The sequence below is a fragment of the Callospermophilus lateralis genome, chromosome 15 (assembly GCF_048772815.1).
Source record: "Callospermophilus lateralis isolate mCalLat2 chromosome 15, mCalLat2.hap1, whole genome shotgun sequence".
NCBI classification, from domain to species: domain Eukaryota; kingdom Metazoa; phylum Chordata; class Mammalia; order Rodentia; family Sciuridae; genus Callospermophilus; species Callospermophilus lateralis.
Genome location: NC_135319.1, coordinates 43,112,126 through 43,120,948, shown reverse-complemented (window position 1 = coordinate 43,120,948; position 8,823 = coordinate 43,112,126). Strand labels below are relative to the sequence as shown.

General features: G+C 48.3%; 1 pseudogene; it reads right to left on the bottom strand.

Moving 5' to 3' along the window:
- Window positions 1-4,957: 4,957 nt before the first annotated feature.
- Window positions 4,958-7,607, bottom strand: LOC143637972 (BAG family molecular chaperone regulator 5-like; annotated as a pseudogene).
- Window positions 7,608-8,823: the final 1,216 nt, after the last annotated feature.

Here is an 8,823-nt window from a genome sequence, read left to right as displayed (position 1 = left end):
CGTGCCCTGAGCATACCTGGCCCCTGACGACCATTCCACTCTGGCCCTTGCCTCTCCTTTGACATTCATTTGATTTTATTGAAGGGTCACCTTTGTCCAGTCGAGGACGTCCATTTTAAGTGGACAGCTCCGGGGTTGGGTCAAGGTCAAGATCACCAACATTTCCCTTAACCTCAAAGTTCCTTGTGCCTCCTGGCAGTCCTCCACCCTTGGCCGTGTGTGACCACGGATCTGCTTTCTGTCACCATAGATCTGCTCCTGCCTGTTATGGTTCGGATGTGAGGTGACCCCCAAAAGCTCACAGGTGAGACCATGCAAGAAGGTTCAGAGGAGGAACGTCTGGGTGGTGGGAGTCTTGAAGGCAGGTGTGTGGCTGGGGAGGTGGGCATTGGGGCGTGGCTTTGGGGGACATATTTGTCTCTGGAGAGTGGAGTCTCTCTCTGCTTCCTGATCACCATGTGAGCTGCTTCCCCTCACCACACTCTTCCGCCATGAAGTCCTGCCTCCCCTCCAGCCCCGAGGAATGGAGCCATCTGCCTAGGGACTGAGACCTCTGAAACCGCGAGCCCTCAAATAAACTTTTCCTCCTTAAAATTGTTCTGCCTGATCTTTTAGTCACAGGACTAAAACCCGGCCTATTGTGGAGATTCCCAGAAATGGCATCCCACAGCGTGTGCTCTTCGGAATTTGGCTTCTTTCACTCTGCATAATGACATTTTGGGTCCCCCACATTGTTCTGCGTAGCCACAGCTCCTTCTTCACACTGCTGAGTAGCATTCCATGAATCCTGGCCACCTCTTCTCCTATTGTTTCCGGTTTCAGTAACTAGGAATAAAATCCATATAAAAACTCACACGTGGGGCTGGGGTGTGGCTCAGTGGTGGAGCGCTTGCCTGGCATGTGTGAGGCACTGGGTTCGATTCTCGGCACCACATATAATTAAATAAAATAAAGGTCCATTGACAGCTAACAACATATTTAAAAAAAAAAAACAAAAAACCTCACATGCATATTTTTAGGAATTTGTTCTGTTTTGTTTTGCATTTTACCTCCTGGGAAAATATCTAGAAATAGGATTATTAAAACTGTCTTACTGCCTTCTAAAATGTTTGCACTCTTTCACAGCCTCATCAGCGCTGTCAGAGATCCCTGTGACCCTCCCAGCATTTGTTGTTGGTTCAACGTTAGTCATTTTAATAAGTGTATATTGGCATTTCGTTGTAGATTAATTTGTATTCCCCCAGTAACAAATGATGTCGAACATCTTTTACATATATATTTGACATCTGTGTCTCTTACCTGGTACATGTTCAAATATTTGGGACGTTTTTTTAAACTGGGCTGTTTGCTTTCTTATTATTCAGTTGTGAAGTTTCTTTGTATGTTCTATTTGCGAGTTCTTTGATCATTTACAATTGCTTTCTCCAAATCTATTGCTCTCTTTTCACTTTCTAGTGAAAAAACTAGTCTTCCCAAGTCCAAAAGTTTAAATTTTTCCATGCATTATAAATTTATCCAATTTTTTATGCCCAGTCTAAAAAGGGTTGCTTAACCTAAGGTCACAAATATTTTCTCTTGTTTTTTAATAGTTTTACATATTACACTTAAGTCGATGATGCATTTGGAAAAAATAATGCATGTATGGTGTGAGAAAGAAGCTGAAGTTCTCCAGGTGCAGTGGCATAGCCCTATAATCCCAGCCTCAGCAATTTAGCAAGGCCCTGCCTCCAAATAAAAAATAAAAAATGCTGGAGATGTGGCTCAGTGGTAAAGTGCCCCTGGGTTAAATCTCCAGTAACCAAAAAAAAAAAAAAAGAAAAAGAAAAAAAGGAGTCAAAGTTCACTTTCTTACTGATGCGTAACCAATTGTTCCAGCAAATTTATTGAAAAGATTTCCTTTCCTCCCTCAATTCCCTGGCACCTTTGTCAAAAATTAATTGGCCACGTATACGCAGATCTATTTCTGATCTCACTATTCTATTTAATCTCACTATTCTGTTTAATTTAGCTATAAGTCTTGATTATGGTAGCTTTTGACAAGTCTTGAAAATGGTAGTGTGAATTATCCAACTTTGTTCTGTTTTCAGAATCATTCTGGCTGTTCTAATTTCTTTGGATTTGCATATATATTTGAGAACCTACTTGTCAATATTTGCAAGAAAGTATACTGGAATTTTTATTAGGACTGCATTAAAGCTATAGATCATATAGGGAGAATTAATCTCTTAACATTGAGTCCTCTGATCTATGTACATATTTTATCTCTCCATTTATTTAGGTCTGCTTTGATTTCTTTCATTCACTTTATAGATTTCAGCACAGAAATTTTGCATATATTTTGATAGATCGATCTATAAGTATTTCATGTGTTTTTATATTGTTGTACATGGATTGTTTTTTAAATTAGAATTTTCACTCATTCATCAGGAGTACATAGAAATATAATTGAATTTTGAGTATTGATATTTTATCCTGCAACTTTGCTAAATTCATATGTAACTTCTAAAAGCTTTTTGGTACACTGTTGGGATTTTATGTGTAGACAATTATGCTATCCACAAATAGAGACAGTTTTATGTATCTTCTTTCCTATCCTGGTACCATTATTTCATTTTCTTGTCTTGTTGAACCGGCCACATCTTCAAATGCAATATCAATTAGAAATCGTGTGAGTGGATATTCTTGGTTGTGCTAATCTCACAGGGATAGCATTAAGCCTGTCATCATTAATTATTATAACAACACTTTATCAGATGGAGGAAGTTCTTTTCTATTCCTGGTTTGCTAAGATCATCTCCCAGGAATGTGCTAAATTTTGTCAAAGATCTTTTCTGCATCTTTTAAAATTATTGTTTTGTTGTGGTGGTTGTTTTTTTCAAGTTTGGTCTCTTGATATGTTGAATTACATTGACTGATTTTTAAGTGTTAAACCAATTTCATTAACTGTTTAATACATTTTGTGATTCAACTTGATAAAAATTGTGTTAAGAATTTTTACGTTTGTATTCATTAGGGAATTGGTCTAAAGTTTTCTTACTTAAATTCATTTATTGCTGTTAATATAAGGATGATACTGTAGAAGAGTTGGGAATATTTCAATATCCACATCAAGCAATTTTTTGTTGAATACTGGACATTGTAAGTTCATATTTGTGTTAGTCAACTTTCTGTCATGATAACAAAATACCTGAGATGAATCAACTTATAAGGAGGAAAGGTTTGTTTGGGCTTGTGGTTTCAGAAGTTTCCCTCCATGGTCACTTGGCCCTGTTGACTTTGGGCCTGTGGCCAGGCACCACAGCATGGTGGGAGCACGTGATAGAGGGTGTTGCTTGTTTCATGGAAGCTAGGAAGCAAAAGAGAGAGAAGAAGGGGCTCGGTTCCAATATGACCTTCAAGATGACATCCCCCATTTGCCCAGCTTCTTCCTAGGAGACTACTTCTTCAAGGTTCCACCCCACCCCCAGCAGCACCACAGCTGACAACCAAACTTTCACAGATGGGCCTTGGGGGACACTGGTCCAAACTGTAGCCGTGTGTGGAAGGCTCCATCTTGTGGTCCTTAAGAAACCATTAAACTAGATTTTATTGTGCAGTTAGGCTACTCACAGAGTAGTTGGATCCTTTCAGGCTTGTTCTACAGTTTGGTTAAGGCGGTTCAGAGTTCCCCTTGCTCTGAGCTTGTTTAGGCCTCTTCCCAGTGCATGGCCCTTCCGAGGACCCTCCAGTCTGACTGGCCGGCACTTGAATCCCTTCCATATCTGTGGAAACTCTGGGGGCTGCCCAGCTCGTAGCTCTTGGGCCCTTCTTGGTTTCCCTGCACATCTCAGGATTTAGAAACAGGGTCTGGGGGTTCCCGTAGGGACTTTCACAGCGGGAGCTCTCTGCTCACGCGCTGCCTCTCTCCTCCAGCTCTCTGTCCACAACTTCCATCGGCCTCAGTCTCCTCAAATAAGAACCCATCACCTCAATGGAGCGTCCACTAACTTCATCCCTGCGATGCTGTCTGAATAGCGCCTCCACGCCAGGGTGACCACAGGTTCTGCTGGTTGGTGGCCCTTCTCTTGAGACTCACAGCCAGAAGCTGCCTACTGTCCAATACCTGAAAACGGTGGTTCCGTGTATCTGGTGTGGCTCTCTGTGTGTGGGTTGAAGGATGGAAGTTAACTCTCAGTGATCCTGTCATGGGTGGAAGTGGTGGCCTCCCTTTCTTTGTTGGGGTCCTCTCCTGTTATCACACCGGCCAGCAGAAGACGACTCCACTCCTCAGATCTGGGCATGGCTCCCGGGAAGAGAACCGAGCAGGCCAGGAAATAGCCTCACAAGCCCAGGCCCCTCCACGTGGGCCCCTTCAACCCGCCCCTTCCTCCTTCCTACTCAGGTTTCCTTGGAGCTCCAAGCCTGGTTTGTCTCCCAAACCAAAAGGATTGAAACCAACAGATTCTGACCTTTCTGTGGCAGACACGGATCCAGGTGTTCTGACAGGAGTCATTTCCTGAAATCCTCCCAGACTTCTCTAAGGATGAGAGAGAGCTACTGTGGTTCACTTGGCAGGTGCTCTGGGCAGGCCACACGCTAGGCACCTCACACACACCACCGCCTCTCATCGTCACCGTGATCCTGGGATATCGTGAGCGTGAACCCCACTTTGCAGATGAAGAAACTGAGATACAGGCTAGCTGAGTGACTCGGCTGAGTGTCCAAGGTCCTACAGCTAAGCAGAGCAGGAGGGCTTCCTTTTTTTTTTAAATGAGCCAGATGGAAAAGCCTAAGTGCTATAATGACACTTGTTTTGCAACATCAGGAGCAGCAGAGGTACTGAATATAATTTGCTTAAATCGTAAATCCTGAGACTGAAATGTGCATGTGTAAATCACATTTAGGCTCCACAGACTGGAAGCTCCTTATAAATACACAGCAGTATATATAAAGCACAAGATAAGCAAGATGGTGGGTACTACGTTCCCCACTCCTCCAGCTTCAGGTGGAGGTGGCTGGGGTGTTCTGGGCGAGCATCACGGCCTGTTCCTGGCAGCCTTACGCTTCTTTTCTCCCTGCAGGTCCTGAGCCTCCAAGGCCAGCAACTGCTGGGTCAGCGGCTCCTCGGCCAGAGGTTGCTCTCATCGGACAGATGTCCATCCAATGAGAGGACGTCTCCCTGGATCTCCAAGAACATTCCAGACCACCTTTGTGGCGAGTGCTCCTCACCAGCACACAGCTCCCTCTTGTCAAGGTGTCCTTCAGGTGCACGGAAGCCGTCAGAGTTTGCACTCCCCGCTGCTCTTTCCTGGGCTTCCCTGACCCAGGGATTTTTAATGTTTTTTTCCAGACTCACCTCATCCAGGTGTCCGATCAAACCCTGCCGTTCTGTCTTGGAGCTCAAGTACAATTCAGGAGGACTCTGGGTTTGGAGAAGTTCATTTTTCCTTTCTCTCATCCTCTCGAAGACCCAGGTCAAATGCATAAGCAGTTTCCACTCCCTCTTCTACGTCCAAATACTTCAATAGTCTGTTGATATCTTTTGACTACCTCCCTCCGATCGTTTTTGGGTTCTGTGCACCCACACAAACCTAAAGCGCCCGGTTTGCAGCCAAGCCTGTGAGCTCACCTTCTAAGTGCCTGCAAGTGTCAGCACCGTCCACTCCCATCAGAAGCATGGAGCGCCTTGGCCTTGTTCACTTGGCACATCACAGAGCTGACCTCTGTGGCAGAAGATGAGTGTCCTTGGAGAATGGCTGGAAGCCAGCTTTGGGCAGTTTTCAATGATCCCTGGCACGGCACAGATTTGGGTTCAAGTGCGAGATTATGTTTTCCTCAAGATCATGCCTCCTGTTGTAATATGTGTCGGCCTCAGGATGAATCCTGGAGGCCTGCCTCCAGCTCGTCAGCCGCACAGTTGTCTCCGCTGTAAAGGGCACAGTCTTCTCTTTCACAAGGGCCTGGGTTTCCTTACAGATGCTCTTTGTTTCCATCCGGTGGGGAGGGTATGCACTTTCCTTGAGAAGGCGTCCGTCTCCTGCGCTCCTCTTCCTGGTTTGCTGAAGGTCGCCTTTTCCTTCTGTTGCTATAGAGTCCGTCTCCAAGAGTTGTTTTGTTAGAATTCTCTCCAGTTTCTTGTTTAAAAGATCCACATTAAAAAAAAAGGGGCGGGGGGGGGGCTTGTTGTCATTGTGATCCAAAAGACACTCAAGTACAGAAAGGAGGTGACTTACCGAGTCTTTGTCCTACCCGGACATAGCAGTGATTATACAAACAGCCGTTACTCAGAGTCCAGTCGGAGCTGGGGCTCTGGGCTGTGAATTCCAAATTTCTTCAACTATAAAGGAGAGCAGCAGGGGTTGGGGCTGGGCTCAATGGCGGAGCACTCGCCTATCGCACCTGAGGCCCTGGGTTCGATCCTCAGCACCACATACAAATAAATAAAGATGTTGTGTCCATCTATAATCAAAAAGAATAAAACTAAAAAAGAGGGCAGCATACACCATCCTAAGACGTATCCTTCATAAGGTGTCTCTATTGGCATAGAAATGGCGAGAATTCTTTAGATCTTAACATCATGAGTTATTCTCTGGGAACCAGCAGGACACCTTGGTGGAATGTAAACCAGTAGCTCACCTTCCAAACCTCGCAGGACCCCACCCCTCCAATCTGCACAAAGACTTTCCAGAAAAGTAACTAAGCAGAAGGAACAGGGCCCCGTGAGCCCCATTCCTACGTTCTTCACGTCCCTTCTGCCCACCCTCAGCACCTCAAAGGCTTTTCCTGCAGAGGTGCAGGAGTCCCCGGGAAAGGACACATGCTAAGGGGACGTCTGGGGCTATGGAGGACTAGCACCTCTAGGCCCCTACGATGTGCCACCTGCACCCCAAGTACGTGCCGCAGAAAGGTGACAACTGAATATTCTCGTCACTCGTCTCCCATTTGGAGTCAGGAACGGCTTAGTGCCTATTCCAAGTCCCCGGATTTCTAGCAAAAGGCTCACTCTCTCAATCAAGGTGGACAGCCACCCGAAACCAGTCCCTGGAGGGTGTCGGAGGCCCTGCAGGCCTGGGTCCTGACGTAGGTCTGGGTGACAGCAGATCTTGTCCTCCCCAGAAGGGCGGTGAAGTGGCCCTTCACCCAAGTGGTGGCGCAGAGTTGGGCTCCCAGCCACATAGCACCCGATCCTCCAGGCTGGGTATCACCCTGGCCACCGGGGGACAGGTGGGCAGCGGCAGCTACTGGTCACAGTAGTGGCTCCTGGTGTCTCGGCCCTGCCTTCCCCTTGAACTGGACCACAAGCCACCTGCAGGGAGCCCAGCGCAGGGGAGACCTGGGCCGCACCAGTGCACCCCACCACGCTCATGGGTCAGCACAGACCTCCCTAAGCAGCACCGGGAGGCCGACCCCAGGAGCCCAGGAGCCCCGCACCCGGCGGCCTCAGCCAGGCCTCTATGCCATGGCTGCTCTGGGCGTCTGGGCCATACTTCCTCCTGGGCCATTGTCCTGCTAGCCTGGTGCCAGCTTCCCAGCTCCAAGGCTCTGCGCTTCCGCAAGGGTGACTCGGTCAGGGAGCAGACGCTGAGATTCTCTGATTCTGTGACCCCTCTTGACCAGTCCCCACCCATCCGGCTTCAGTGCCTGCCCTCAGGAGCCCCCGCCAAGCCTTAATCCCCTTGTGACTGCCCGGGTTACTTCCAGTCTCTGCACTCACACCTCTGAAACCACAGGTCACCACTCCCCCATCCACCTGGGCCCCAGGGGTAGGGGGGTTGAGAGGGGCTGAAGACCTCCAGAGCTCCCCGCTCAAAGTTGAATATGTCCCCTGGGGGAATTCCCAGGACCCCAGGACCCCTGGGGAACCACCCCCGTCAGAGCACCAAGGACAATGAAATAGTCAGTGACTGTGGGTAGGTGGCCCCTGGCTCATTGTCCACTTTCCAGTTCCCCAGGGAAGATTACTCCTGGGGTGGGGAAGGGCCAGCTGCAGTGTCCTCTACCTGCTCCTCTCCCTGGACTCACGACTTTGACCTTCAGCACCTTTCCCTTCAGCTGGGGCCAAGGAGGCAGGAAATCGGGATGTTACTTAAGGGCCAGGTAACAAAGGTCAGGTCTAGTTAAGATCCAGGAGTTCTGTGCTTCCGACCAGGGCTCCAAACCCAAGTCGGCCCCAAAGCACAGCTCCTGTAGGAGAAATGCAAACAATGTCCTTCATTTGGATAATATTTTAATCCTGTCACTGTGAAAAACAGACTAACAGCCATAGCAACCACTGGCGCAGCCCTGACTCTGCGCCAGACGCTGCTAATCCTCGTGGCCTATAGGATAGATATTATAATGCCATTTGCCCCAAGAGGAAACTGAGGCACAGAAAGGTGGGGGGAAAGTGGCCAGGGCCCTTGGAGCCAGGGGAGAGCAAAGCTTGCTGGATTTCCGGCCCAGGAGGACCTCTCTCCCCTCACTTGTATCTGCCAAGCCATGAGCAAGTCCTCCCCAGCGGCTCACAGGAGAGAGGCAGAGCCGGGCCGGCAGGACTTGCAACAGCCGGGGAAAGCAAGGCTCCCGGGCCAAAGTCCCCCTGCAGGCCAGGAGCAGAACCAGCACAACCTGGGAAGCTTGCTCAGCCTGAGCATGGACCCTGCCCACACGTGTGAATGGGTACTTCTGCTGTTTCCATGGAAACTTGACCGAAGCCAAGGGACGAAAAGGAAACCAGCCCAGTTTCAGACGCGGCTTCACGGCTTCACTCGGTGGGACCCGTTTCTGGCAGGGTACACGCCACTCTAGAGTTCATGAGGCCCTTTCTCAGACGCTGAGTTTGATCCAACAGCAAGCTGAGCAGGG